We start from the raw sequence: 8,369 nt of genomic DNA, 5'->3' as shown, positions 1-8,369 counted from the left end.
TAATGATGTGATCCCGTTAATAAAATGACAACTCATGTCTATGGTTAGGAAACACAACCATCTTTGATTTAATGAGCTAGTCAAGTAGAGGCATACTAGTGACATTTTGTTTGTCTATGTATTCACACATGTACTAAGTTTCCGGTTATTACAATTCTAGCATGAATAATAAACATTTATCATGATATAAGGAAATATAAATAACAACTTTATTATTGCCTCTAGGGCATATTTCCTTTAGTCTCCCACTTGCACTAGAGTCAATAATCTACCCCCTCCGTCCCAAAATATAAGAGCGTATTTTACACTAGTGTAGTGTCAAAAACGCTCTTATATTTTGGGACAGAGGGAGTAGTTCACATCACCATGTGATTTAACACAAATATTCACATCTGTATGTGATTAACACCCATAGTTCACATTGTCATGTGACCAACACCCAAAGGGTTTACTAGAGTCAATAATCTAGTTTCACATCGCTATGTGATTAACACCCAAAAAGTACTAAGGTGTGATCATGTTTTGTTTGTGAGAGAAGTTTAGTCAACGGGTCTGACACATTTAAAGCCCTATGTATTTTGCAAATATTCTATGTCTACAATGCTCTGCACGGAGCTACTCTAGCTAATTGCTCCCACTTTCAACATGTATCCAGATTGAGACTTAGAGTCATCTGGATCGGTGTAAAAGCTTGCATCAATATAACTCTTTACGACGAACACTTTTATCACCTCCATAATCGAGAAATATTTCCTTAGTCCTCACTAAGGATAATCTTGACCGCTATCCAGTGATCTACTCCTAGATCAAAATTGTACTCCCTTGCCAAACTCAGAGCAAGGTATACAATAGGTCTGGTACACATCATAGCATACTTTATAGAACCTATGACTGAGGCATAGGGAATGACTTTTCATTCTCTTTCTATTTTCTGCCATGGTCGGGTTTTGAGTCTTACTCAACTTCACACCTTCCAACACAGGCAAGAACTCCTTCTTTGACTGTTCCATTTTGAACTACTTCAAAATCTTATCAAGGTATGTACTCATTGGAAAATCCTATCAAGCATCTTGATCTATCTCTATAGATCTTGATGCTCAATGTGTAAGCAGCTTCACCGAGGTATTTCTTTGAAAAACTCCTTTCAAACACTCCTTTATGCTTTCCAGAATTTTTTTACATTATTTCCGATCAACAATATGTCATTCACATATACTTATCAGAATTGTTGTAGTGCTCCCACTCACTTTCTTATAAATACAGGCTTCTCAAAAAGTCTATATAAAACCATATGCTTTGATCATACTACCAAAGCGTATATTCCAACCCCTAGATGCTTGCACCAGTCCATAGATGGATTGCTGGAGCTTGCACACTTTGTTAGCACCTTTAGGATTGACAAAACCTTCTTGTTGTATCATATACAACTCTTCTTTAAGAAATCCATTAAGGAATGCAGTTTTGACATCCATTTGCTAGATTTCATAAAATGTGGCAATTGCTAACATGATTCAGACAGACTTAAGCATCGCTACAGTTGAGAAAATCTCATTGTAGTCAACACCTTGAACTTGTCGAAAACCTTTTTGCGACAAGTCGAGCTTTGTAGATAGCAACACTACTATCAACGTCCGTCTTCCTCTTGAAGATACATTTATTTTCCATGGCTTGCCGATCATTGGGAAATTCCACCAAAGTCCACACTTTGTTCTCATACATGGATCCCATCTCAGATTTCATGGCCTTCAAGCCATTTCGCGGAATCTGGGCTCATCATCGCTTCCTCATAGTTCGTAGGTTCATCATGGTCTAGTAACATGACTTCCATAATAGGATTACCGTACCACTCTGGTGCAGACTATACTTTGGAAGACCTACGAGGTTCTATAGTAACTTAGTCTGAAGTTTCATGATCATCATCATTAGCTTCCTCACTAATTGGTGTAGGAATCACTAGAACTGATTTTTGTGATGAACTACTTTCCAATTCGGGAGAAGGTACAATTACCTTATCAAGCTCTACTTTCCTCCCACTCACTTCTTTCGAGAGAAACTCCTTCTCTAGAAAGGATCCATCTTAGCAACGAATATCTTGCCTTCGGATCTGTGATAGAAGGTGCACCCAACAGTTTCCTTTGCGTATTCTATGAATACGCACTTCTCCAATTTGGGTTCGAGCTTATCAGGTTGAAACTTTTTCACATAAGCATCATAGCCGCAAACTTTAAGAAACGACAACTTTGGTTTCTTGTCAAACCACGGTTCATAAGGCGTCGTCTCAACGGATTTTGATGGTGCCCTATTTAAAGTGAATGCAGCTGTCTCTAATGCATAACCCCAAAACAATAGTGGTAAATCGGCAAGATACATCATAGATCACACCATATCCAATAAAGTGCGGTTACGATGTTCAGACACACCATTACGCTGTGGTGTTCTAGGTGGTGTGAGCTGTGAAACTATTGCACATTGTTTTAAATGAAGGCCAAACTCGTAACTCAAATATTCTCCTCCACGATCAGATCGTAGAAATTTTTATTTTCTTGTTATGATGATTCTCCACTTCACTCTGAAACTCTTTGAACTTTTCAAATGTTTCAGACTTGTGTTTCATTAAGTAGACATACTCATATCTACTCAAATCATCTGTGAAGGTCAGAAAATAACGATACCCGCCACGAGCATCAACACTCATTGGACCGCATACATCGGTATGTATTATTTTCAACAAGTCAGTAGCTCGTTCCATTGTTCCGGAGAATGGAGTTTTAGTCATCTTGCCCTAAAGGCACGGTTTGCAAGCATCAAATGATTCATAACCAAGTGATTCCAAAAATCCATCTTTATGGAGTTTCTTCATGCGCTTTACACCGATATGACCCAAATGGCAGTGCCACAAATAAGTTGCACTATCATTATCAACTTTGCATTTTTGGCATCAATATTATGAATATGTGTATCACTACGATCGAGATCCAACAAACAATTTTCATTGGGTGTATGACCATCGAAGGTTTTATTCATGTAAATAGAACAACAATTATTCTCTGACTTTAAATGAATAGCCGTATTGCAATAAACATGATCAAATCATATTCATGCTCCGCAAATGCCAAATAACATTTATTTAGGTTTAACACTAATCCCGAAAGTATACGGAGTGTGCGATGATGATCATATCAATCTTGGAACCACTTCCAACACACATCGTCACTTCACCCTCAACTAGTCTGTGTTTATTCTGTAACTCCTGTTTCGAGTTACTAATTTTTAGCAACCGAACAAGTATCAAATACCCGGGGGCTACTATAAACACTAGTAAGGTACACATCAATAACATGTATATCAAATATACCCTTGCTCACTTTGCCATCCTTCTTATCCACCAAATATTTAGGGCATTTCCACTTCCAGTGACCATTTCCTTTGCAGTAGAAGCACTCAGTTTCAGGCTTTAGTCTAGCTTTGGGCTTCTTCATGGAAGTGACAACTTGTTTGCCATTCTACATGAAGTTCCCTTTCTTTCTCTTTTCCCTTTTCTTGAAACTAGTGGTCTTGTTAATCATCAACACTTGATGCTCTTTCTTGATTTCTACCTTCATCGATTTCATCATCATGAAAATCTCAGGAATTGTTTTCGTCATCCCTTGCATACTATAGTTCATCACGAAGTTCTACTAACTTGGTGATGGTGACTAGAGAACTCTGTCAATCACTATCTTATATGGAAGATTAACTCCCACTTGATTCAAGCGATTGTAGTACGCAGACAATGTGAGCTTGTGCTATTCTCCTCCATCTTTTAGCTATAGAACTTGTTGGAGACTTCATATCTCTCAACTCGGGTATTTGCTTGAAATATTAACTTCAACTCCTGGAACATCTCATATGGTCCATGACGTTCAAAATGTCTTTGAAGTCCCGATTCTAAGCCGTTAAGCATGGTGCACTAAACTATCAAGTAGTCATCATATTGAGCTAGCCAAACATTCATAACGTCTGCATCTGCTCCTGTAATAGGTCTGTCACCTAGCGATGCATCAAGGACATAATTCTTCTATGCAGCAATGAGGATAAACCTCAGATAACGGACCCAGTCCGCATCATTGCTACTATCATCTTTCAACTTAGTTTTCTCTAGGAACACATGTAAAACATAGGGAAGCAACAACGCGAGCTATTGATCTACAACATTATTTGCAAAATACTATCAGGACTAAGTTCATGATAAATTAAAGTTCAATTAATCATATTACTTAAGAACTCCCACTTAGATAGACATCCCTCTAATCATCTAAGTGATCACGTGATCCAAATCAACTAAACCATGTCCGATCATCACGTGAGATGGAGTAGTTTACAATGGTGAACATCACTATGTTGATCATATCTACTATATGATTCACGCTCGACCTTTCTGTCTCCAGTGTTTCGAGGCCATATCTGCATATGCTAGGCTCGTCAAGTTTAATCCGAGTATTTCTACGTGTGCAAAACTAGCTTGCACCCGTTGTAGGTGAACCTTGAACTTATCACACCCGATCATCACGTGGTGTCTCGTCACGACAAACTTTGGCAACGATGCATACTCAGGGAGAACACTTATACCTTGAAATTTAGTGAGAGATCATCTTATAACGATACCGCCGAACTAAGCAAAATAAGATGTATAAAAGATAAACATCACATGCAATCAAAATATGTGACATGATATGGCCATCATCATCTTGTGCCTTTGATCTCCATCTTCAAAGCATCGTCATGATCTCCATCGTCACCGGCATGACACCATGATCTCCATCATCTTGATCTATATCAATGTGTCGTCACATCGTTGTCTCGCCAACTATTGCTATCGCATAGTGATAAAGTAAAGCAATTATTTGGCGCTTGCATCTTATGCAATAAAGAGACAACCATAAGGCTTCTTCCAGTTGCCGATAACTTCAACAAAACATGATCATCTCATACAACAACTTATATCTCATCACTTCTTGACCATATCACGTCACAACATGCCCTGCAAAAACAAGTTAGACATCCTCTACTTTGTTGTTGCAAGTTTTACGTGGCTGCTACGGGCTGAGCAAGAACTGTTCTTACCTACGCATCAAAACCACAATGATATTTCGTCAAGTTAGTGATGTTTTAACCTTCAACAAGGACCGGGCGTAGCCACACTTGATTCAACTAAAGTTGGAGAAACTGACACCCGCCAGCCACCTATGTGTGAAGCACGTCGGTAGAACCAGTCTCACATAAGCGTACACGTAATGTCGGTCCGGGCCACTTCATCCAACAATACCGCTGAACCAAAGTATGACATGCTGGTAAGCAGTATGACTTGTATCACCCACAACTCACTTGTGTTCTACTCATGCATATAACATCTACGCATAAACCTGGCTCTGATACTACTGTTGGGGAATGTAGTAATTTCAAAAAAAAATCCTACACACAGGCAAGATCATGGTGATTCATAGCAACGAGAGGGGAGAGTGTCGTCCATGTACCCTCGTAGGCCGTAAGCGGAAGCGTTATGACAACGCGGTTGATGTAGTCGTACGTCTTCACGATCGACCGATCCAAGTACCGAACGTACGTCACCTCCGTGATCTGCACATGTTCAGCTCGGTGACGTCCCACGAACTCACGATCCAGTAGAGCTTCGAGGGAGAGTTCTGTCAGTTCGACGGCGTGATGACGGTGTTGATGAAGCTACCGACGCAGGGCTTCGCCTAAGCACCGCTACGATATGACCAAGGTGTATTATGGTGGAGGGGGGCACCGCACACGGCTACAAGATCAATGATCAACTTGTGCCTATGGGGTGCCCCCTCCCCCGTATATAAAGGAGTAGAGGAGGGAGAGGGCCGACCCTCTCTTGGGCGCACCATAGGGGAGTCCTACTCCCACCGGGAGTAGGATCCCCCTTCCAAGTTGGAGTGGGAGAGGTAGGAAAGAGGAGGGAGAGAAGAAGGAAAGGGGGCCCGCCCCCCTCACCCAATTCGGATTGGGCTTGGGGGGGGGGGGGCGCCCCCTCCTAGGCTTCCTCCTCCTCTATGCCACAAAGGCCCAATAAGGCTCATATACTCCCCGGCGAATTCCTGTAACTCTCCGGTACTCTGATAAATACCCGAAACACTCGGAACCTTTCCGATGTCCGAATATAGTCGTCCAATATATCGATCTTTACGTCTCGACTATTTCGAGACTCCTTGTCATTTCTCCGATCTCATCCGAGACTCCGAACTACCTTCGGTACATCAAAACACATAAACTCATATTACCGATCATCACCGAACGTTAAGCGTGCGGACCCTACGAGTTCGAGAACTATGTAGACATGACCGAGACACGTCTCTGGTCAATAACCAATAGCGGAACCTAGATGCTCATATTGGCTCCTACATATTCTACGAAGATCTTTATCGGTCAAACCGCATAACAACATACGTTGTTCCCTTTGTCATCGGTATGTTACTTGCCCGAGATTCGATCGTCGGTATCTCAATACCTAGTTCAACATCGTTACCGGCAAGTCTCTTTACTCATTCTGTAATACATCATCCCACAACTAACTCATTAGTCACATTGCTTGCAAGGCTTATAGTGATGTGTATTACCGAGAGGGCCCAAAGATACCTCTTCGACAATCGGAGTGACAAATCCTAATCTCGATCTATGACAACTCAACAAACACCATCGAAGACACCTGTAGAGCACCTTTATAATCACCCAGTTACGTTGTGATGTTTGGTAGCACACAAAGTGTTCCTCCGGTATTTGGGAGTTGCATAATCTCATAGTCATAGGAACATGTATAAGTCATGAAGAAAGCAATAGCAACATACTAAATGATCAAGTGCTAAGCTAACGGAATGGGTCATGTTAATCACATCATTCTCTAATGATGTGATCCCGTTAATCAAATGACAACTCATGTCTATGGTTAGAAAACACAACCATCTTTGATTTAACGAGCTAGTCAAGTAGAGGCATACTAGTGACATTATGTTTGTCTATGTATTCACACATGTACTAAGTTTCCTGTTAATACAATTCTAGCATGAATAATAAACATTTATCATGATATAAGGAAATATAAATAACAACTTTATTATTGCCTCTAGGGCATATTTCCTTCACACTCTGTGTGCCCTTGCCATTGCATTTGGTGCATCGGTTTGAGTTCTCCATGGTGATACGTGGATGTGAAGTTTGAGAGCTTGTTACTCTTGGGTGCTTAATACCCTAGAGCTTGTTCCTCTTGGGTGCTCGGGCGCCCTAGACGGTTGGTGGTGTTTGAAGCTCAATCATTGTGATGTAAAGCTTCGAGCAAGCGTTGGGGTCTCGAATTAGGTTGTGGAGATCGCTCCGAGCAATCTGACGGGTTCCGGTGACCGCCCCCAAGGGTTTCCATTTGTACGGGTTCGGTGACCGCCCTCAAGGGTGCCTTAGTGGAATCATGACATCTTGCATTGTGTGAGGGCGTGAGGAGATTATGGTGGCCCTAGCGGCTACTTGGGGAGCACCGTGCCTCTACACCGCTCCAAACGAAGATTAGCGTCCGCAAGGGTGTGAACTTCAGGATACATCGTCGTCTTTGCGTGCCTCGGTTATCTCCTACCCGAACCCTTTACTTATGCATTTTACTTTATGATAACCATATTGTTCCTTGTTATATATCTTGCTATCACTTAGTTGTTTATCTTACTTAGCATAAGTTGTTGGTGCACATAGGTGAGCCTAGTTATTTTAGGTTTTGTGCTTGGCAAATTAAATGCTAGTTTTATTCCGCATTTGTTCAAGACTAAACTGTAATTATTTTAAAGCGTCTATTCACCTCCCCTCTAGGTAACATCCACGTTCTTTCACTTGTTTTTGTGAAATCACTTGTTTTTGCGGGGTGCGTTTTCTAACTTGCTATGCTATTTCTATTAGAGCATCTCCAAACGATTTTCAATAAATCTTCTTCAATAATTATTCAGGTTTTAGGTTACCACAGATGGTTGATTTCATAGATCCCCAATATAAAAAAAATTGCCAATGAATTATGGGCCCCATTGTCAATGGGATCTCTGTGCGCGTGCATGTGGCGTATGGCAACAGTGGGATGGAGATTGGTGGTGGTGGTCATGAGATAGACGGCAGCGCTGGTCAGCGGCGACGAAGAGGGGGGGGGACAGTATGTGACATATGGGGGAGTTGTGCGCCCCCTGACCCCTCTAGATGGGAAAGTTGTGTTTTTATCACGAGTGATTTGTTGGGAAAAGGCGAGCTATTGGAGAAGCTTTTTTGGCCCAACTCAAAGAGCATGGACGGGAAAGGGAAGTTGTTGAAGATGTTTTTATGAAGTACTTTTTGAT

Source organism: Triticum dicoccoides, chromosome 3B, assembly GCF_002162155.2.
Source record: "Triticum dicoccoides isolate Atlit2015 ecotype Zavitan chromosome 3B, WEW_v2.0, whole genome shotgun sequence".
Lineage (NCBI taxonomy): Eukaryota > Viridiplantae > Streptophyta > Magnoliopsida > Poales > Poaceae > Triticum > Triticum dicoccoides.
This window is presented reverse-complemented; position numbering follows the sequence as displayed.